The sequence below is a fragment of the Lissotriton helveticus genome, chromosome 3_1 (genome assembly GCF_964261635.1).
Source record: "Lissotriton helveticus chromosome 3_1, aLisHel1.1, whole genome shotgun sequence".
NCBI classification, from domain to species: domain Eukaryota; kingdom Metazoa; phylum Chordata; class Amphibia; order Caudata; family Salamandridae; genus Lissotriton; species Lissotriton helveticus.
In genome coordinates this window covers 509,895,595-509,919,595 of record NC_136061.1, presented here as the reverse complement: position 1 = coordinate 509,919,595, position 24,001 = coordinate 509,895,595, and positions in this window count along the sequence as shown.

Sequence of the window (24,001 nt, the reverse complement as noted above, 5' to 3'; positions counted from 1 at the left end):
GCGCCAGGTTTTCTCGAGTGCTCTGCAGTTCTTCTTGGAGCTCTTGATTTCGTCGTTAAACCATGGGGCTTTCTTGCTGCTGGGTCTGCTCGGCGGGGTCTTCAGGGGGGCGAGGTCGTCTGCGCAGTCGCTGATCCATTTCGTGAGGTTGGTGGCCGCTTGGCTGGGGTTTGTTGTGCTGGTGGGAGGGTTCTTGCTCAGGGAAGTAGCGAGCTGGTCTGCAGTGATCTTGTTCCAGCTTCTGCGGGGAACCTGTTGCTGGTGGTGGTGGAACGTGGTCCTTCTGAATCTGAAGTGGATGCAGCTGTGGTCCGTCCAGTGGAGTCCCGTGGCGTGGCTGAAGGCGATGTCCTTGCTGGAAGGGAAGACCGGGTCGAGTGTGTGTCCGGCGTAGTGGGTGGGGGTGTTGACCAGTTGCTTGAGTCCGAGGTTGGCGAGGTTGTCCAGCAGGGTGAAGGTGTTGTTGTCGTTGTTGTTCTCCAGGTGGAAGTTGAGGTCCCCGAGGAGGATGTAGTCGGCGGAGAGGAGGGCGTGTGGGCTGATGAAGTCGGCGATGTCTTCGCTGAATTTTCTGCGTGGTCCCGGGGGTCTGTAGATGAGGGTGCCTCTGAGGGTGGTCTTGGGGTTGACGTGGATCTGGAAGTGCAGGTGTTCGGCGGGTGCGAGGGTATCGACGGTGTCGGTCGTGATGCGGATGGTGTTTCTGTGGATGATGGCGATGCCTCCTCCGGTCTGGTTGACGCGGTCCCTCCGGATGATCTTGTAGCCTTCCGGGATGGGGATGGCGATGGCGATGTCGGGCGCTGAGGAGGCGTTCATCCAGGTTTCCGTGAGGAAGGCGACGTCTGGGGCTGTGGTGTCGAGCAGGTTCCAGAGCTCGACGGCGTGTCTGTGGACGGAGCGGGTGTTGAGCAGGATGCACTTCAGGTGGGTGCTGCTGGCGTTCGGCTTGGTGGGTGTTGGTGTGGCGTGGGTCCGGTTGCAGGTGAACTTGCAGGAGTGGCAGCTGAAGGGTCCATGGGTGCGTCTCGGTGTGGCTCGGTAGCAGCCCGGGGTCCGGCCAGTGTTGAGTGCGTTGAGTTCGGTGGCGTCGTAGGTCCGTCAGGTCGGCCTCCGTCGGTGGGGGCCAGGGGTCCTGACGCTGGGCGCGGGCCAGGCACAGACAGGCGCAGACGGGCTTATCTTTGGCGCACCTTCGGCGCTCAATCGGTGCTCCCGCTGCGCGCGTCCGTTGTGCGGTCGCTCCGGGGGCGTCATAAGTGAGGAGCCGGGAGGGCGGGTCAGCTGGGTGGCGGGAGCGGGGCGGCCAATGGGCAGGAGGGGGGGCAGAGACGCCAGAGGGCAGTGGCGGGAAGGAGGACCGAGGGCGGCTCAGCGGCGGCTGGGTCGTCCGGCGGCTGGAGGGAGCACACAGGTGGGGGAGGGCAGCCGAAGCGGAGGAGAGGGGTACGGAAGGCAAAGGGGAACAATGCTAAGTATACAGGCGGCGGACAGGGGAGACAACAGGCACACAGCAGGGTACAGAAGGAAAAAGGGGAAACAACAGGCGAATGCAAAGGGCAAACCAGGCACGCAGTGGATGGCAAACAGCGGCGAAAACGGAACAATGCTAAGTACACAGGGGAACAATGCTAAGTACACAGGCGGCGGACAGGGGAGACAACAGGCACACAGCAGGGTACAGAAGAAAAAAGGGGAAACAACAGGCGAATGCAAAGGGCAAACCAGGCACGCAGTGGATGGCAAACAGCGGCAAAAAACGGAGGTGGTAGCAGGAAGTGCGCAGCAGTCAGCAGGGCAGCGTGCTGGCAGCAGCGGGCAGGAGCGGCGGAAGTGGGGCGACCTCGCCTGGGCAGGCTCGAGCGGTCACTGTAGCCTCTATCTACACCTCTGTTGCTCCGTCTTGTACTTCTCTTGCCTCTTTCTGCACTTTTCTTGCTTCTTTTCTGCACTTCTCTTGCCCAGGTTCTGCACTGCTCTTGCCTCTATCTACACTTTTATTTCATGAACCCTCACAAATGTTTCAAAACTAGTTTGACGCTCACTATATCTGCTGTCTTGAAAAAATGTGGGTGATCTGCCAAGCGGGAGCTGAGAAAACAGGGTGTCCCAAAACGCTTTTTCCCCAATATTACTGCTGAACGGAATTACACCAAATTTGACAGAAGTGTAGCTGTTGGTCCAGAAAGCACCCTTTTGTTAAATGGTGTAAATCTGTTCAGTTGCTGTTGAGAACTTTAAAGATTTTTAAGATATACAACTGGGGACATGGAGTATTTGCTTCCCAATCTGAGATCTCATGCTGAGATCTGATTGGCTGCCAACACTTCAAACCAGGAAGTGTTGGCTGCCATCTTGTGACTTGGTTGAACTTTAAAAAAAAAAAAAGAAAATGAGGCAGGATTGAAACACCCTGATGTTCTAAGTCTCTTGGGAGGGCATTTGTTTAAATCCACAGAAATGGCACTGGATTTGAGATTCCCACCAATTCTTTTTTTTTTAAAATGAAGCTACGGTAGACTGCTCACCTAGTGATAACCTTTGGAGTGGTGAAATTCATCTGACCCGTCATCCACTGAAGGATCAGAGCTGGACCGACGGATGCCCTGGAGATGAGTGAATGGTGTTCTGATGTTGATGGGTGTCAAGGGGGTGCAAATACACTGTGACCCGAGCTTTTAGTGTGGCTCCGGAACGCACCTGGCGCCGATATTCAAGGGAGTGAGATGGTGACTAAGACCGACGTGGATAGATCCCTGCCTGGATCCTCCAAGGGATCCAGAAACATTCAATCCAACAAGTTGGACTGATATACCAGGCCCAAGGGGTCCCCGACGGAGGTGAAAAGAACCCAGGTGGGAGGAGAAGAGGCCGTGCCTGGTCCCACTGAGCCAACTTTGACAGATCTCATGGCGGCCATCAATGGGGTTCAGTCGTCCCTGGGCCAGTAGAGTGAGGCACTGAATAATAAGCTGGACACAGTAACGATTGAGATGGGGCTGATACGGGTGGATCTTACTAAGGCGAGTGAGAAAGGGAAGACACTAGAGGTCAAGACGGAAAGACTGATCGACGACGTGTCTATGTTGTAACAAGAGGTACGGGGCCTCAAGAGTCCTTACAGATCGTAAGCTGGATGACTATGAAGGGAGGGCCAGGCGTAACAACGTCCGCATTCTTGGAGTGCCAGAGAAATCAGAAGGTCAAGCACCGGACCTGTTCATCGAGGACATTATGCTTAACCACCTTAAGCCTAAAGGACTAAGCAATTTCTTCATGGTCGAGCGTGCACACAGGGTACCTGGGGGAAGGCCACGAAACGGGGCACCGCCCTGCCCCATGATTGCACAGGCCCTCAATTTTCGTGGCAGGGATGCAATCCTTTCCTTCTTCCCAGACTTTACTCGGGCGGTGCAGAGACAACGTCTGAGCTTCTTGTCGGTGAAAAAGAAGATGAGAGACAAGGGACTGAAATATGCCATGATGTTTCCGGCCCGCCTCCGGGTGGAACTCGTCGGGAATATCTGATTTTTTGATAATTCTGAGGTGGCGTCAGACTGGTTGGAGAGTGTGCACTCGACAGAGGCAGAGGGACGAGGTCAGGAGGAAGCGAATGAACAATAGGAGTACCCACAATGAAGACTGCAGGACTTAATTTGCCGTATGTTATGACCGGGGGACGGGGTTTGTCCTGAAGGATTCTACGGGTTAGTTATCTTAGATTAGGAATTATACTGGACCAGTCCGGAGTGAAGAAGTAATGGTGAGACTGGGTGGGGGAGGCAGGCCGGTCATTTGGGCCTCCCACCATTTACTACTTTTAGTTAGTTGTAGATTAGTGTTGGGGCGACAGGCACACTGCTGGTTGGGGATGTGCTCCAGTGGATGTATGACGTTACAACGCATACTTTTACAACGCCTACCTTTACAACGCATTTTTAACACCGCAACCTCCATTACAACGCACACCTTTACAACGCATGCCATGCAACGAATTCTTTGAAACTACCTTTACAACGCATTCCACTACAACGCATACTACATTTACAATGCACACCATTACAACGCATTACATTATATTGCATGTAAGGTAAGTGTTGGATAGTGTAGGGGTAAAAATTACTATTCTAACTCCAGGGAGTGCAACAGTAGGGTAAGTGTTGGATAGTGTAGGGGTAAAAATTACTATTCTAACTCCAGGGGGTGCAACAGTAGGGTAAGTGTTGGATAGTGTAAGGGTACTATGTGTTGTAATGCTATGCGTTGTAATAGTATGCATTGTAATGACTGCGTTGTAATGGCATGCGTTGTAGTGGTGTGCGTTGTAGTGTCATGCGTTGTAATGACTGCGTTGTAAATGCATGCGTTGTAATGGATGTTGCGTTGTAAAAGTTTCATTGTAATGGTAGTGCGTTGTAAAAGTTGCGTTGTAAAGGTTGTATACCGCTCCAGCTACATGCAGGGGTGCAAGGTGGAGGGTGGGGGGTCCAGTGTTGGGGGTTTTTGAGATTAAAAATGTATTCAGTGCAGTATTATTAGCGACATGTTTTTACTTTTTGCATCAGGTGACAGTATTGCAATTCGATGCTAGAGGTGTGGGATAAATGTCTCGTACTAGTCAGGGATCGGGGATAAGAGTGCTGAGCTGGAATTTCAATGGTCTGGGCAACAGGAAAAAGAGATGGATGGCGAATCAGCTAATTAGAAGACACTCCCCAGAAGTTGCACTATTGCAAGAGACACATCTTGTCGGGAATTGGTGCATGGCCCTCCATAAAGGGGGATTTAAACTAGTGGCACATGCTGGGTTTACATCGGGGTCTAGGGGAGTTGGTATCCTAATAAAAAACTCCTTTCCGTTTGAAATGCAGGCTACATGGTCAGACCGGAGGGGCAGATATGTAGATGTCTCGGGACAGCTGGGGGGTACGCGCTTACCTTCTTGTCCGTATATATGCCTCCGGGCCTTCAGTCAGATACTTTCACAGATTTGAGTGCCATCTTTCTAACCCTGCCCCTGGGTCTCCTTGTGCTGGGGGGAGATTTCAATGCAGTACTCGATGGGGGAATAGATAGACTCCCGGCGTGAATTCATACACCATCGCAGAAGTGGCTCCCTGACTTCCTTGAAACGCTGGGGTTGGTTGATAGTTGGAGGGTGCATAATCCGACTCAGAGGCACTTCACTCATGTGTCCGCCGCACACAATAGTATGTCCAGATTAGACTACATATTGATACCGGCGGCTATGGCAGACACGATCAGAAAAGCAAGATACCTGGGGAGGGGCATCTCAGATCATTCCCCGATGTGGCTACAGGTTGAGATTGTGCAACCAGCGGTTGGCAGGGTAGCCCCGATTAATGCATGGCACTTGAAGGACCCAGCCACAAAAAAAAGAGATACTCCAAATTTTGGAGCTCTATTTTCGTAAGAATGCGGGTACTGTCTACTCAGCACAGTCCCTGTGGGAGGAATATAAAGTCGTACTTCTGGGTGAGGTCCTTTGCTTGATTGCAGGCAAGAAGAAGAAATACCAGGCGGAGGTAACCAGGGTGGAGGCGGAAGTTGTTGGGTTAGAGGAACGGGTGGCTGAGACTGCTGCTGAGGGAGACCTGCATCTGCTGAAGTTGAAACAAGATGAGTACAAGGGCCTCTCCAGGGAGAGGGCAGTCTATCATAACAATGTCATATAAAGCCGAGTATATGAACATGGAGCTAAGGCCGGTAAGTTAATCGCTTGGTTAGAACGTGGAGAGCGGGCCTCTCATTTAGTGCCTGAACTGTAGGGGTCGGGTCCTGATAGAATTACTGATCCACAGGCAGTGGCAGACGTCTTTTCTGAGTATTACAAAGAAGTATATGCCTCGGCAAATGGTTTTACTGAGAAGTCTGGGAAGGCTACCGGTCCTAATGGGATGCCTAGAGTGCTATATAAATTGAATGCCCATAAAATCGCTCTGCATATTCGTACCATGTTTCTAGAAAGTAGAGAGCTGGGGCAACTTCCATGCGACCAGCGGGTGGCAAATATTGTGGTTATTCATAAGACAGGCAAGATTAGGACATCCCCTTCCTCATATAGACCCATCTCGCTTCTCAATGCAGTGCCCAAGATTTTGGTGAAATTGCTCGCCACCAGGTTGGTCAAGGTCATTACAACCCTGATACACCCGATCAATCTGGCTTCATACCGCATCGTAACACAGCCTTGAACTTGCGGAGACTCCATGGGATCCTGGGTTGCTCCCAGAGGATACTGGAACCAGTGGTTTTGGTGTCCTTGGATGCCATTATGGCATTTGATAGGGTTGAATGCGCTTATCTGTTTGCGGTTTTGACTAAGATGGGCTTTGGCTCGGAATTTATCGGGTGGGTTCGATTGTTATATGCTGCTCCCTTGGCCAGAGTGATCGTAAATAATTGTAAATCAGCTGCTTTTACCCTCGGGAGGGGCACGAGACAGGGATGCCCGTTGTCCCCACTTCTCTTCACACTGTCGTTGGAGCCTCTGGTGGCCTGGGTCAGGTGGGACCGGTCGATACGTGGCCTTCGGTGGACACCAGCGTGGGAGGATAAAATCTCGCTTTACACGGATGATATTCTGCTATATCTCACTAACCCCAGGGCAACCCTGAGCAATATTTTAGATGTCCTGGCCATATTTGGTAGATATTCCAGGTTTGCTACAAATTGGTCAAAGTTGGTATTGTTTGTTATAGCGGGTGAGCCGCCTGTGGTCCCGCAGTCATGCCCTATAAAGATCGAACTAGTGGGATTTAAATATCTTGGCATATATATTACACTGGACCCGAAGGCGAGATATGTTAATACTTTAGAGCCCCCCCTTGAGTCGGTTCAAAAAAGATGTGGAACGCAGAAGGGCTCACCCCCTATCATTACTTTGGAGGGCGGTGTTGTTTAAGATGATGGCCTTACCTTGGTTCTTATACATACTCCAAAATACAATGGATCCAGTGCCTGTTACTTACTCCAGGGAGATCGAGACATTTCAGCGGCAGCTCCTCTGGGACAGCAGGCCCCGCATAGCTTTTATCAAGCTGAGTCTCCCGTGGCATGATGGGGGCAACGGTCTCCCTGACTTGAAGAAATATTACTGGGCCATACATCTTGCGGCGGTGAATTGCTTGGTTTATGGCCCACCCGGGGACTCAGGCTATGCTATGGACTGTGGCCAGGCACCAGGTGGAGATATCATTAAAGCCTTGTATACCAAGCCCGGAAGATTCACGTTGGCGGGCCCGACAGCACATGCCGTACATGTGTGGCACGCGGCTACCTGAAGTTTGGGATGGGAAGAAAAACTTACATTGACCGCCCCCCCTGTTCAGCTCAAAGAAGCTCGGGAGCTTGTGGAAGTCTAGAGGGTTCGATAAGTGGGACCTTATCGGAATCAGCCAGATTAAAGATGTGTGGGAGAAGGGCTGTGTGCAGACATTCAAATCTCTCAAAAAACAATACAGCTTGAATAATAATGAACACTTTCGGTACCGGCAGATTAGGCACACCCTTCTTGCCCGCATACCTAGAGGCACGGAGCTTCCGGAGGCATCTCCCCTTGAAGACCAAGTCCTAGACGGTCACATCCCAGAAAAGACCATCTCCCTGATATATAAGAAGCTTGTAAATAATATGGATGACCCAATGGGGAGTATTAGAACTGCGTGGGGAGCACACGGATTGGAGTTAGATGATGAGGACTGGGTGGAGGCTGTCTCCTCCCCCAAAGTGGTTGCAGTTCAGATGAGGCTTAGGTGAGTGCAACTTAAGATCCTACATAAATCATATATCACAGGGCGTAGACTTGTACATTTGGGGCACGCGGTGAGTAGAGACTGTAGGAGAGGTTGTGGAGAGCTGGGCACTTTCATGCGCATCATATGGCACTGTGAAGAGATACAGAATTATTGGGTGAAGGTACACGATGTGATCAAAGAAGTACTGGGGAAGGAGATACGGCCGGAAACCCGGAGATGTATATTGACTGTATGGGAACCCACGGATTTGAATGGGTATCAGAAACAGTGGGTGACGTTGGCATGTATGGTGGCGAAGCGTAATATCGCTCAGTTTTGGGGAGCCAGCAAGTCACCCCGGACTGCCAAGTGGGCCCAGGCTCTAGACTGGTGTATGTTTAGAGAAAGGGCAGTCTATGTGGCTAGGGGTTGTCCGGAGAAGTAGGGGAAGATCTGGGGGGCCTGGAATAGTCATCGTGGTGATTTGTGTACACCCCCGACAAGACAAAGGGAAGTTGAAACACAGGACTCCCCATGATCCCAAAGTTTATGCATATTGTAATTTATGATTCTGTACGAATGACAAATCAAACCCCGCAATGATGGCATATGTTGATCACCTGATGCTAATGTTTTGTTTGTTTCTCTCCCCAAAATTTTTTTTTAAAAATTAAAAAATAGATGGTGGTTGACCTGGGCAACCCTTGTGCCCCACCACCTCCCTAGCACAAATATTTATTTAAAGCGGGGGACACCCTACGTACCCCGCAGCCCTGGGGACCACTACCTCTCCGGGCTAAATATGAGAAATGCGAAGGGGCATGTGACTCCCCTGCAGCCCTGTGGACCGCCACCTCTCCAGAGCTAAATGAAATATTTTATGTTGGGGCACAGGCCCCCCAGCAGCCCCAGAGCCCACCCCCTCCCCAGGGCTGTAATCTGTAAAGGAGGAGACAGGCAGCCCCAGCTCCTGGAGCCATAGATGGCTCTGGGGACCACCATCCGCAGTACCCGCTTTTGCTACCTCCATAGGTAGCAGTTTGCTTTGGCTTGGTGGTAGCTATACTGCTCCCGTCAAGCCGTAGCAAATTGTGCTCACTTTCAGAAAGTAAGCAGAATTCATTTGACAGAGAGGGAGCTGCATTTTAGCAGCTCCCTCTCTGTCAAAGCAATACCAGTTCCCACAGGAGGCAGGGATTGCCATGCCTTGAGACTGCCCCTACAGTTCCCAACATTGCCAAGCGGGTGCCATAGGTGGGACAAGGGCACCCACACTAGAGACTGGTTCCCAGGGTATGGGGTTCATGGGGAAAAAATCAGCCCTGGAGCAGGAGGGCCACGCAGCCCACTCCCTTTTTCAATTATAAAATAAGGCGGTGCCCTAGGGGATGGGGTCCCTGGGGCCAAATCTGCCTGGGGTGGGTGGCTGCCTAGCCTCCCTTCCCATTAAAAAAGGACTGGCACTGGGGTATGGGGTCCCCCGGGCCAAAAATGGCCAAGGGAAGGGGGGCCAGCCTCCACCCTCCTTTAAAAAAGGAAAAACCTCCAACAAGTCACTAGAAGCCACACACCCTTTACTAGTACTCTGCAACCACGCCTCCTTGCACACTTCTTCTTGAGGGATGAAGTCCCCTTGACTCCAGAGGGCCCTTGGGGTCCAACTAGCCCTTCAGTTACCTGCAGTAAGTTCCAAAGAGTCCGATTGACGAAAAGACTTCAGAGGCCACACCCCCTTTCTACACTACTCTTCAAACACGCTTCCTGGCAGACTGCTGGTTGGGGGAGGAAGTCCCCTTTGCTCTAGAGTGTCCTTGTGGGCAAACAAGCCCTCCTGTTACCTGTAGAAAGTCCCACAAATCGGAATTGCTGAGAGGTGTTCGGAGGCCACATCCCCTTTTTGTGGTAAATAAATAAATAATACCCTATTTTTGAATGTATAAAGGAATAACAGATAGCTCAATAAATAAGAGTCAAGATTCGAGGTAGTAGGAGTTACGCAGGTTTATTACAGCATAAAGGACAGGAACAGGACAACCTGCATAGGAATAGGATGGCAGGGCCCAGCAGCTGCTGGGGCTGGATCTGGGATGAGCGCGCTAGCATTTAATAACAATACACAAGCATATATAGTAAAACAGTTGCATTACAGTACATATGATAGGCGGAGCAGTGGGTGGAGCAAAGGGTGTGACGCGTAGCAGTCGCGAAAGATAAGGGTGAAAAAGAGGTGTAACAGGGCGTATACATGGACATGTTATGCAAACGTAACAGAATATGTCATGAATGGGGCGGAAACCATGGAGGGGGCTACCTAAGGAGCCGGGACCTCCAACCTGATGGTGCGCGCAAACTAGCAATGACGTATCACTAGGAGAAGCTGGGGGCTATGAACTCTGTGCTAGGAGCAGAGACTGAAGTCTGGAGAGTCAGGGCGACATGTACCTAAACAGTATCTAGTATCTGATGTTTAGAGAACATGTTGATATAAACTAGAAGTTAGGAGGGGAAAGGCTGACTTGATTCTAAGACTGGACCATGCATTATTCTACAGGTAGTGCGTGATGAAGAATATTAAATGACCATTAAATGCAGTATTTCTCTAACGTGGAGACGTGAAGGCTAGACAATGACGGAAACTATTGATGCAGTTCAGTAGCTTAGGAATGCAGAGAAGGAGGACTGAACTGATAACTGGAATCATAACATATTCTTGGCAGATTCAGAGGCAGAGCCAGGCTGGACCGGGCACTGCAAGGCAGGAAGTAAGTGAAGGGTCGAGGATACAGGTGGGGGCTGTATCGCTCCTCAGCGAGGCTTTAGGAGACAGAAGCTGAATCTAGTGTCCAGGCCCTTTTGAGGCCTAGAAACGGGGACTTTACAATGAAATAACGTGCACACTGAGAAACGTGGCAACGTAGCTTTACATAGGCCTGATATTCGTAGTATTCACGAGAACTGGAAACTGGCATATTAGAGATGGACACAACTATAATTGCGTCATTAATCGAACATGGGGAATGCATATGCATATTTAATCATGCACACATAACATATGATGGATAACACGTAGGGACACAGAACATGGCAAAATTTACTTTTCCACATACCCTCCTTGTCACTACGTTTCCATCAGGAAACATCAATTTTCATGATACCGTCTATCATTTCATACAGTATCATTTGCTCGTCTCGAATTTTCTTGGAACGGGATTTAGAACGGGGCTTGGGACTAGGAATACAAGAGGTAGCACAAATGCCGCAAATCGCAGGGCCACATTGTATGCAGAGGCAGCAGCTAAATATGATCGCTACTGCAATACCTAGAAAGGACAAGACTTTCCATCCCCATGCGGAAATTATATTCCAGAACCAACCGGACCATGTCCAGGTGCCTGGATCTTGGTGTATCAGATGGGCAATTTTATGGAGTCTGGTTATAGCTGAATAAATAGACGGCGCGTTATTTGGAATGAAAATGCAGCAACTAGATCCGATGACTCTACAGGCCCCGCCCCTATCGGCCAGTATGACGTCAAGGACGAGACGATTCTGTAAAACGACAAATCTCATAGCAGATTGCTCTTCGGTTAAGTTACCTAGAGCAGAGGCAGTCTCATTTACCACAGCTTCGAGGGTTCTGGTTAACCTACGGATTAGCTTACTATTCTGGATAGGTCCTATAAAGAAAAAGAAACCTCTGTTGAAATCTGTATACTGTTCTAGAGCAGTTTCAGTATAATCGACAATTGGGGACTCTCTTCTATGTCTAATGTGTACTAGATGTGTGTTTCTATGATAGTCAGGTGGGGCTAGGAAAACAGGTGGCAGTAGGAAGGCAATGTAACAGGTTCCCTCCCAATCGAGGGGCAGACGAACATATGCAGTTTGACCACAAATAAAATAAGAATGACGTGAAGCTTTGAAAATAGATTTCCCACTGTCACTATACTTGACAATAGTAGTACAATCACTATGTCCTACATGTACGGAACCATAATTTCGGACACATAATTCACCTTTGACTGGCAGTACTGAAATAGCAGGTAAGTCTGGAGTAGTATCAGACTGAACATTCAGGACCATGAAATTCGAAGAATAATTACCTAAATTATACACTTCATTTTCTAGATCTAACCCGGTTCTGTGGGGAAGACCTTGCTTGTCTGGAAAGCATGTACTGTTAAGAAAAGACATATCTGTTGAGGATGACGTTAACGTGGACCATGCTCCACACGAACCATTATGTGAAAATGGATAAGGAAAAAGTGGCAGAACTCCCTTCGGTATCTGGAAAGGGGGGAGTCGACCACACACCCAACAATTAGTGGCATTGCTGGTCTGGTGTGAGTAATGTAACATGCGGATGAATGAGTTATTTCGCATAGCGAGGCGGTAAGAGAGTTCATGAGGAGGCAGATCACTAAACGTGTGCTCTACTGTAGCATTAGCAGACTTATTTACATGAAGAACTGGGAAATACAAGAAAAATGCATAACTGGTGCAGGAAATCATAATGCTGAGAAATAATATGAAACATAGAAAAATGATACATCGGATTGAGTTTTGACTAACTCTCTCACTATGGGGGTCTATTTTATACATGTCAGAAACAGTCTAACCGTTTCACCTAGGGGAGGACTTAGACAATCAAACTGACTGACTTATTTTACTAGACCGGAGTTTGAGTTTATACTCCTGTTGCGGAGTTTTCTCTAACAGGGGAGGGTTTGTAGCAATGTCTTTTGCGGGACAGTCCTTGAGAACAATATTTTGGCAATCCTTCAAATCCTGGGAAATGTTCTTTAAGACGGGTTTCAGTCCATTAAATTGTTTTACATGAGAAAGGTGCACCCAGCCTTTGCGACCTTCCAACTTCACGGCTGTACGGGTGGTGAGGAGGACCTGTCGGGGCTCTTTCCAACGAGGCTCCAGCGGACTCGATCTGTCAAAATTCCTGACCATCACCATGGATCCTGGAACGATTTCGTGCGGTGCCACCTCGGTATTGTCTGGAAATGCGGCGGCAACCTGTGAACGACATGAGTTGAGGGCAGACATCAAGGAAGCTAGGTAATCTGTCAGCATATTACTTGAAACATCGGTAATACTTCGGGGTCTAGGAGTACCCCACATGTTAGGGGGGCGGCCGAAAACGACCTCATACGGGGACAGACCTGATCTGGAATGTGCGACCATGCGCATATAAAATAAAGCGACTGGCAGAGCTACTAGCCAGTCCACACCTTTCTCTTTACACACTTTGGCAATTCGGATTTTCAGAGTCTGGTTATGTCTCTCTACAAGACCGGCTGCTTCAGGATGGCGTACACAATGAAACTTCCACTGGTACCCTAACAACAGGGAAACATGCTTCATGAGTTCAGATGAGAATGGCTGGCCGTTATCAGAATATACGACTCTAGGGAGTCCATAACGAGGGAAAAACTCACGAACCAACTGCTTGGCAGTGGTCGCGGCTGTGTAATCTGGGACTGGATATGCTTCTGTCCACCTGGACAAAGCGCATACAACTACAAGGACATACTTGAAACCTCGACATCGCTCCATCTGAATATAATCCATCTGGAGGACTTCAAAAGGGTGGTCAGGAGGCTGGAATCCACCTTGTTCCACCGGGACACTTTTACCTGGATTAAACTGACAACATATCATACAGGTACGGACTTTCTGCTTGGCTGCAGCTCGTAAATGCTTGTTGAACCAAATGTTCTGGATACTGTCTAACATAGCTTTTTCTCCTAAATGTGCTGGACTATGTGCGGTATTAATAATGACTTGAACCATAGAGTCGGGGAGAAACCATGTGGCTCTACCCTTCGTTAACCATCCTTGATCTGTCTGGACCCCTCCTTGTTCGGACCATTTCTTGATTTCATCGGGAGTAGCATGTAACTGGATATCTATGACATCTTGTGTAGGGTCCTTAACTGTCATGCATGTAATCGGATCTGGAGTGTGTGTCATGTTAACTGGAATGTCTGGAGTCTGTGCTGTGAGCTTGGCTGTGCGATCTGCTAGATCGTTACCTTGAGAAATAGTGTCAGTAACTTTCGTATGTGCTTTGCACTTCATGATAGCAATAGATGTTGGTAAATGTATGGCATCTAACAGAGCTTGAATAAGGAGACCATGCTGAATCTTGGTTCCATGAGAAGTCATGAAACCTCTCTCCTGCCAGAGCACTCCGAAGTCGTGTACAACTCCAAATGCGTAACGTGAATCTGTGTAAACATTAACTTTCAAGTTCTTGGCGTGTATGCAGGCTTGTGTCAGAGCAACTAGCTCTGCTGCTTGAGCGGACAGGGTATCAATACGGTGTGTTTCAATAACTTCAGTGTCAGTAGTCACTGCATACGCGGCGACTAGTTCTCCTGTACTTGTTCTCATACATGAACCATCCACATAAAGTGTCAGGTCGGGGTCTGGTAACGGAGTATCTGTCAGATCTTGTCTTGGCTTTGTCGTAATGTTAACTACTTCCACGCAATCATGTGTGGCTGGATTTGAATTAACTGATGGTAACAGTGTAGCAGGATTTAAAACGTTGCAGCGTCTGATTTCTATGTGTGGCTGGAACAGTGTCAATTCATAACCTGTTAAACGTGCAATCGTCAAGTGCTGAGTTTGTGTTCGGTTTAAAAGAACTTCCACGGAATGTGGAACTTGTACTGTCAAGGAGTGTCCTAAGACTATGGAATCACTTTGTCTGATAGCTAGTGCTGTGGCTGCAACTGACTTGAGGCACGCAGGCAGAGCCTGGGCTACAGGATCTAATGTGCTCGAAAAATAAGCACAGGGCTTGTATTGTCCTGCTTGATCTTGTGTGAGAACAGATAATGCTGTACCTTCGCGTTCAGTGACGAAAAGTGTAAAAGGCTTACTATAGTTCGGTGTCGCTAGAACTGGAGCTTGGCATAGGGCTTTCTTTAACTCATTGAAACTAAGTGTATGTTCAGATGTCCAAGGGAGAACAGTCGATACGGCTGCCTCCTGTGTCGTTAACTGTATCAGTGGCTTAGCTAGAAATGCATACTGAGGAATCCATTGTCTGCAGTAAGAAGTAAGGCCAATAAAAGCACGTACCTCCTTCTGGGTCTTGGGCTGAGGAAGACTCGCTATTAACTGGATACGGTCTGGTGTCAACTGCCTACCCCTCTTGGACAGTAAGTGTCCTATGTAGACCACTTGCTGGACACAGAATTGAAGCTTAGAAGGGGACACCTTGTGCCCCATCTCGGCTAGGAAATACAAGACTGTAAGGGATGCTCGCTCGCAAGCACGTTCAGAACGGGCTGTGATCAGTAGATCATCGACATACTGGAGCAGGGCAGTGTCAGTTGGCATGTGAATGTTGTCTAGTTGTCTCTTGAGTGCTTGACTATAAATACTAGGACTTTCTGTGAAACCTTGAGGAGCTCGTGTGAACATATAGCTCCTTCCATTTAAACAAAATCCGAAAAGGAACTGGCTGTCTGGATGAATAGGAACACTGAAAAACGCGTTCTTGAGGTCTATGACAGTAAAGAACGTGGCTTCGGAATCAATGGCCGTTAATAGGGAAGAGATGTCTGGGACAACTGGGTACTGCGGAATAATACATTTATTAAGCTCTCGTAGGTCAATCACTAATCGATATACTGGGGGTGCATTTGGATCAGTACGTTTCATGACTGGAATGATCGGAGAATTACATACATTGGAGTCAGTTTCTACAACCACTCCTTGAGCCATAAGCTCGTCAATAATTTTGGATAAGGCTGCTACAGCCTCAGGTGGCAATCTGTACTGTCTGATTCGTGGTAACACTACACCTGGCTTGAGAGTCACACGATAGGGTGTGATTTGCATGTAACCTACATCAGTTGGACCTTGCGCCCATAGATGCTGTGGAACATTAGACAGTCTGGGATCAAAATCTCGTAATACATAGTGACCCTTAAAGTCACGTAGGAACAATCGTATTCCCTCTGGGGAACAGCATATAACTGCACCTAACTCTTTCAGTGTTTTAATGCCTAATAGATTTTCTGGACATGACTTAGTAAGTAACAGATCAGTAGTGCGGGACAATGGACCTACTTCTAGAGTAACTGGCTTTGAGATCTCATTTACGATAGGCTTTCCTGAAAATCCAAGGGAAACATTTCTTGAGCCTGAGAGCGGAGCCCCTGGAACTTCGGCGTGACTAATTGTGGTCCTACTTGCCCCTGTATCAATCAAAAACTTTCTGTCTTTCCCTAATACTTGACTGTGAACATAGGGACCTTCTTGATCTACAGGTATCTCGATGAGAGGCAAGCCTACCTCCCTCTCTAGGCTGTTTCATGAATACTGCTGGTACTCTGGATACTCAGACTGTGCATACTGGTACATCTGCGATGTAACATGCTGTGTTGCAGCAATAGGCTGCGGTGCGGTAACTGTCTGTTGTGCATTCTGTGGCTGAGGAATCTGTGAAACTTGTTCTTGTCTAGGCGGACGTGGTCTTTCTTTAGTCTTACCAGTAGCTATGTTGTGTTTCAGAACTGCACACTCATTTATAAAATGACCTGGCTGTTTACAATAATTGCAATTCCCTTTAACGGGAGCTGCAGGATGACTGGCTTGATTCGGACCCCTCTTCTGACTGTCTTGAGGAACAGATTGTGCAACTAGTACTTTCATTTTCGTGTCTTTCATACGTTTTCTCTCGTGTTCTTGCTCTTCTCTGATTCTATTCTGGTGGTATTGGAGCATCTGCAACATCTGGGACGGGGTATTAGCTTGCCAGGTACTTTCGACTTTCAGAACTCGATTTTTAATTGGTGGACTTGAATTCTCGACTAATTTAGTAACAAAAAGGTGAGGGTATGACTCACTACTTGTCTTGAGGCCACTGTTGATGCTAAAACATTTTTCAAATCTAGAATAAAAATCACTGATATCTTCGTCTTGTTTCTGTTTACAGGCTGAGATTGCATCCCAGTCTTCCTTTCTAGTTGTCAATAATCTGGGTAAAACTTGTATTAATAATTCCGGTAATTCTTTACATTTATCTCCCAGACCGGTACCTGGTACTCGTGCCTTATCTTCAGCTTCTAGAACTGCCCAATCGATCTTTTTCTCTCCCACCTCCCATTCTTTTTCCTTGAGCTTTTCATACACCCCTGCGGGCAGCAGAACCTTTAACATTTTAATTATATCTGGATACGTGTATTCTCCCATACGGAGTATGTCTTTTAATTCTCTATGGAACCCTGCTGGATCTTTGTCATGACAGGGAATTAATTTCTTCATCTCGAGGAGTTCCATCTTTGTAATCGGAGTGTAAACAAACACTCGTTCTAGTTCGCCACCCGTTCCTCTGACTGGGTGGACTTCTCGTAACGGATTCTGTCTCTCCATGTAAAATGGTTTACTTTCTGGGGGTGAGACATGAACAAAATGCGGGTTCAGAAACGTTCTATATTTGTGACGCTGTTCTAGAATGACACTAATTAAATCGGTACCTAGACCTTTCCATCTATACTGGAGTAACTCGTTCAGGACATAATGTAACGGGCCTGGATCAGAGTGCTGACCCTCATACAATGTAATGAGGTGCTGAATCATATACATACCCACCAGTCGTTGTTCGGCTGGGGGCATTTTCAGAAACATTTGTGCCACTATTTCGTCTGGAAAAGTGATAGAATCAGTAATCCATCGGACTGCTGATCGGGCTAGTTCTTGTTCATGCATGGTACTTAACTCACTGTAACCGATTCGTGATTTCAGAATGTGATCGGTAGCTTGAAACACTTGTTCTAGTGAACCTTGTTCTGGTGCTGGAGAAAGAAAAATAGACTTGTGTTCTAGGCGTAAATGGCGATCTGGAAATCTAGATTTTCCTACATACGCTATTCTGGCGGGATTCTCGTCCTCTACCTCTTCAGTATCAGAGTTACTTTCTTTCTCGCTTACTTGTGCTGCTTTACGCTGTTCGTGTAATTTTATTATTTCTCTACGGATTTTCTTGTACATACTCTCCATAGCACCGACGGTCTTGTGCTTACCCTCGGCTATATTATCACTCCACCTTGTCAGGGTTTTCATTTCGGCCGGATCTTTAGACGGGTAATCTTGTTCTCTTATTAGACAATTGATCAGAAACTTTAATATCATGAGCTGGATCTCGGCTTTCCTTTGAGACATGGCCTCGCTAATGCTTTCTGGATCATCCCCTGTACGGATGAAACGATATATTCTGTCTAGATCTTCTTTCATATTCGGTAAGGTGACTAGATACTCGGCCACCTTTCTTACGCGGAATGAATATAAAACCATATTATCCTCGCCTGGGACTGGATCATAGCCGCATTCGGCAAGGGATTTTCTTATTTCTGCTACAGTCTGATGTCTGGGCGTACGCTGTGACGCTTGTGCATGTAATTCGGCTGTCGTTAAACGCTTGTGTGGCGGCGGGGTTTGAGGAGTACCTCCCCCTGCAGCCCCTAAACTAGAGTCGTCTACTGAGGCTCTTCGTCCTGGCAGAGTGGGAAATGGAAATGTAGGCTGGACTTGTATGGCGGGCTGGACCGGGGTTACCGTAACAGGTACTCCGGTGTCTGGAAGAGCGGGAAGTGCCTGATTTACAGGGACTGGCGGAGCGCGAACAGGATTTGCATATTCTGGGACTGTGTCGTCCAAATAGGACGAAATAAAAATATCAGCTGCGGTCTGTTTGTGACGTAGCTTGGTTGGAACTAATGGTGGCGGGAAATTACTGGATGCCTCTGGGGTCGCTTTTGGCAAGCCCTCGGCAAAGAGAGGATACATACCCCTAATAAGGGCATGCCTCTGTCTGTCTGACTGTTCGGCTTTGACTTGTTCACCTATCTCGATTAGTTCTTTTTCTTGTGCTCGTTCTAAGGATTCTCTACTTAATTCTGACTTTCTGATTTCCTTTTCAGTTCTTTTATGAGCTTCTTTGCGCCATAACTCGATGGCATCTTTCTGTGACTGTCTGGCTTTCTTTTTCCATAATGCTTCTTCTACTCGCATGATGCATTCGGCATCCCATGTACCCGATACGGGCCATCTATACTTTTCTTCTAACTGTTTGGTATACTCTACCCATAAATCTAGATACAATATGGCGCTTATGCCATGCTTCTGATACATAAAATGACCTGGACTGTCCCTAGGCGGAACTGGAACTGCTGCTTCCAGCAGACCCTTTCTGGTTTTTAACTGACGTAATTTCGAAAAGAGCGGCATGACTGAACTATAATCTAGACACAATACAATACACAATAAACACGATACTTATTCCCCATTCATACCACGACATTAAAATACATGAAGAACATTTAAAAATAACAGTTCGAACAGAATACGACCTGGAATACGGAACACAGAATACATGAATTTTCTCGAGAACAGAACTGACTAGAACAGGAACTAGATGCACTGCTGAAACAGTACGAAACTTACCGGTCTCATAAAGAGACACGTCAGGACCCGCATCCACCGAAGTGGATACTTCGTTTGTGGGTCTGTGTACCACCAACCCACGGACCAGAGTCAATTAGATTGACCCTGTCTAGATACCACCCCAGTAACGGTACTCACCGGGCAGCAAGAACGGAAGGCCTCGGACTGGACTGGACTGCTACGACGACGGACGACGAACTTCGGACTTCAGTTACGGGTGGGCCTCCGGATACCTCGGACCTTGAACTCTCGGCTTGGGCTCTGGTCGGGACTCGCCGCGTTCCTCCACCGTCTCGTTTGGATGCTGGACCGCCTCCTCCGTCTCCTCCGTGGGCCTGAGGGATACTTGAAGCAGAAATATCTGCCGGTGCGCAGAAGAGTTCCGTCACGACTGCAGAGGGTCAGGGGGTCGGCGTGGCTTCACCGACGCGTGGGGAAAGGGCAAGTCCCTGTTCGGGCGCCATTATGTGGTAAATAAATAAATAATACCCTATTTTTGAATGTATAAAGGAATAACAGATAGCTCAATAAATAAGAGTCAAGATTCGAGGTAGTAGGAGTTACGCAGGTTTATTACAGCATAAAGGACAGGAACAGGACAACCTGCATAGGAATAGGATGGCAGGGCCCAGCAGCTGCTGGGGCTGGATCTGGGATGAGCGCGCTAGCATTTAATAACAATACACAAGCATATATAGTAAAACAGTTGCATTACAGTACATATGATAGGCGGAGCAGTGGGTGGAGCAAAGGGTGTGACGCGTAGCAGTCGCGAAAGATAAGGGTGAAAAAGAGGTGTAACAGGGCGTATACATGGACATGTTATGCAAACGTAACAGAATATGTCATGAATGGGGCGGAAACCATGGAGGGGGCTACCTAAGGAGCCGGGACCTCCAACCTGATGGTGCGCGCAAACTAGCAATGACGTATCACTAGGAGAAGCTGGGGGCTATGAACTCTGTGCTAGGAGCAGAGACTGAAGTCTGGAGAGTCAGGGCGACATGTACCTAAACAGTATCTAGTATCTGATGTTTAGAGAACATGTTGATATAAACTAGAAGTTAGGAGGGGAAAGGCTGACTTGATTCTAAGACTGGACCATGCATTATTCTACAGGTAGTGCGTGATGAAGAATATTAAATGACCATTAAATGCAGTATTTCTCTAACGTGGAGACGTGAAGGCTAGACAATGACGGAAACTATTGATGCAGTTCAGTAGCTTAGGAATGCAGAGAAGGAGGACTGAACTGATAACTGGAATCATAACATATTCTTGGCAGATTCAGAGGCAGAGCCAGGCTGGACCGGGCACTGCAAGGCAGGAAGTAAGTGAAGGGTCGAGGATACAGGTGGGGGCTGTATCGCTCCTCAGCGAGGCTTTAGGAGACAGAAGCTGAATCTAGTGTCCAGGCCCTTTTGAGGCCTAGAAACGGGGACTTTACAATGAAATAACGTGCACACTGAGAAACGTGGCAACGTAGCTTTACATAGGCCTGATATTCGTAGTATTCACGAGAACTGGAAACTGGCATATTAGAGATGGACACAACTATAATTGCGTCATTAATCGAACATGGGGAATGCATATGCATATTTAATCATGCACACATAACATATGATGGATAACACGTAGGGACACAGAACATGGCAAAATTTACTTTTCCACATTTTTTCACCACTCAGCAAACATGCCTCCTGATACATTGCTGGTTGGGCGATGTAGTACTCTTGGATGCTGAGGTCTCTTGGGTCCTCCTGTTTTCTCCAGTAAATCCAACATAGCGGGATTTCTGACAGGTGGTCAGAGGACCCGCACCCTTTCACGACCACTCTGCAAATGTGACTACTAGTTAAAAAAACGTAGAAATATACTTGAAAAAATCAAAGGTCAAAGGTTACAGGGATGTTATAGTTAGGAGATAGAATTAGAAAATCCTTCAAAATGTACCGAAAAAAACTAAGGTTACAAGGCCGTTATAGTTAGGCTCAGTTTTCATTCATACAAAACCGGTCAAATTCAGCAGTTACTCGCGCTCCTCAATGCACTGCTTATGACCTCACATATTTCATTAATCATGACATGGTCAGTGGCATCACTCATGACATCTCAAATTACATCACTGATGACATCACTGATGCCATCATACAGTGACTGTAAGTTTTAAAAAAAAGTTTATAAGTGTTGGTTTAAACATTAATGGTCTCCTGCACTTGTTTCTATTTTAGCCCCCGGGTGGGGCATGTCAAGAGGGCATATATCACAATAAGATATGGGTAGGAGGCACATGGGGCCCCCCTGCCCAGGGCCAGTTTGAACCCTAGGGTCTGGCACCTCGCTGGGCTTTATACAGTGATAGGAGGGGGTATGTGCCCCCCATAGGCCTTAGAAGGCCCCAGGAACCACCACCTCCACACGGCTTGAGAGGGAAATATGAGGGGGGCTGTATAGACCCCTTTCCAATATTTAAAATTCCCCCTTCCCCCAGAGACTGCCACCTCCCTAAAGGGATCCTCCTGGACTTATTCCAGGAGGATGTTGAGCCATGGGGCCCTCTCTTGACTCAGGTCTTGCATGCAGTAGCATGGAGAGTGGTACCGCCCTCATGTTTGACCATGGTGATCGTGCCTGTCTTCAAGAAGGGTGACAATGAGGTCAGGGAGGACTGCATCTGATCAATGCAAGAATCTTTATTTAATCATTAATGGTTATACAGGAGCATGACCTGAATCCCTCCATTTCACATTCATGGACCTTACGCCCTCATTAGATAGGGTCAACCGTGCAAAATTATGGGCCCTGATTCTTGAGCTAGGTGTGGACTCAAATATAGTGGCTCTTATGGGAGGTTTACACTATGACACCTCAGACTCAGTGTGTTTCTCACACAGTAATCTTTTCCAACCACTGAATGCAATCTTTTCCAACCAGCAGATGTGTTCAACAGGGGTGTATCCTTACACCATTTTTGTTCACCCTATATGTCAATGGCCTTGAGCAAGCCTTTCATTTGGTTCAGGCAGGTTGCCCTAGGGTAGGTGTGCGGTCGCTTCTGGTGTCATTATATGCTGATGATACGGTCCACATGGCCTGTTGTGAATCTATCTAGGACCCTAATTAGATATCCCCGATTCATGCCCTAATGTGGTTATAACAAAACATACCCTTATAAAGGCATAAGAATCATGTCCATATTTAGGCATAGCCAATGCAGTCCAAATACGGCAAGGCTACTCCCATAGACTCCTAGAAAGTACAACGAGTTCTTTAAACAAACCAAGCCTCCAGCAGCCCGGGAATTCCCCCTGCTTTTGTTTTGATTTGCACAAGAACTCCTGGAGTCCAGAAAGAACTGTTAGTTCTTAGTGACGTCTTATGTCCAACCTTACGTCAAACTCGGCACCTTTCAGGTATAAATATACCAACACTTGCCTTAAGCAAACACACAGTGGTTTGGAGCAGAGCAGCTATCTACTTGCCCAACACCCAGCTGATGCGAGTGCTGAAGGAAGCCGACCCTCCCATTTGACGCACTGAGAGAGACGCTGTCTTTTCTTCTGCCGAGAAATCCAGCTCCGGTGTTTCCAGTCACCCTTGTGGGTTGCTGGGAGATCGAGTCCTGAGAGAGAGATACAAGACCTCCTTCATTCTATAACCAAGGTACGGGGCTGATGAAATCCTTAAGAGAATTCTTGATTCTGATTCTTGGCAAAAAAACAACTTAACTTAAACTGCAACTTACTTACTCCTTCCCACGTATTAGGCTTAGGTCAGGTACACCAGGGTAGGCGTATATTAGAAGCACCAGTTGAGTACCTAAGTCAATGTTTTTATGTATGTATATATTTTATCCGTTTTAAAGTATCATATGGCTAAGAAACCATATCAGTGCTTTTACAGTATTATTTCATAATACTACTTTTACTGTACGCACTTTACTTCATGATAAGTATTGCAATTGTGGCAATTCATTTCTCTTGCATGAGAAAGAAGACTGCTCAATAAATAACAATTTTTATTGAAAACGCCCGTCTCTCTATTTCTCTGCACTCCTGGTGAAATTAAGCATGCACGATTGACTGAGTAAAATAGCTGTCTATTGTTTTCACACGACTCTGGAGATATAGTCTTTATTCTGAGGGAGCAAAGTTGTCATGTTTATGCGGTTGTCAGAAGCTAACCCCTTCTTGTCTATTCAGGGAAGTTAACACCTCCTTGTTTACTCGAGAAAATTTCTAGTGACCTCTGAGCTAGCTGGCAATCCTTATTAAGTCTAACATATTCAGCAGAGACCTAGATGACCTCAGTCCTACATCTAAACTGCCGTTTATGTTATTCCAATGCGCAGAGCCTATTGGGAATATAGGAACTACACTACATGGCACCCAACATTTGGTAAGGGGATAATCTAAGGCAAGACTCTAGAGTAACTCAGTCGCGCTTTTCACACAGACCCCTTTTTCCGTAAATACTCCAAAAGACGTCTGGGGTGGGTAAAAGGTTAATATCCGCCGGAACTTAGTAGGAAGAGATTCCTATGTATTAGTTTTTGGTTTAGTCAACGTTGAAGGATACAGTGTTCCAAAATATTGTGCACCTAATCTTTGTTTCCCTTTGAAACTTGCTCTGCAACAAAACTTTCTGTCAGAAAAATGGGGGAAAGTGAAGACGAAAGAGAGAGAGCTAAAATAGCAGCTCAACTCCTAGCGGATGACACAAGTCTCCGAGAAGAAGACTCGAATGCTATAATCATTCCGGTAAATGTA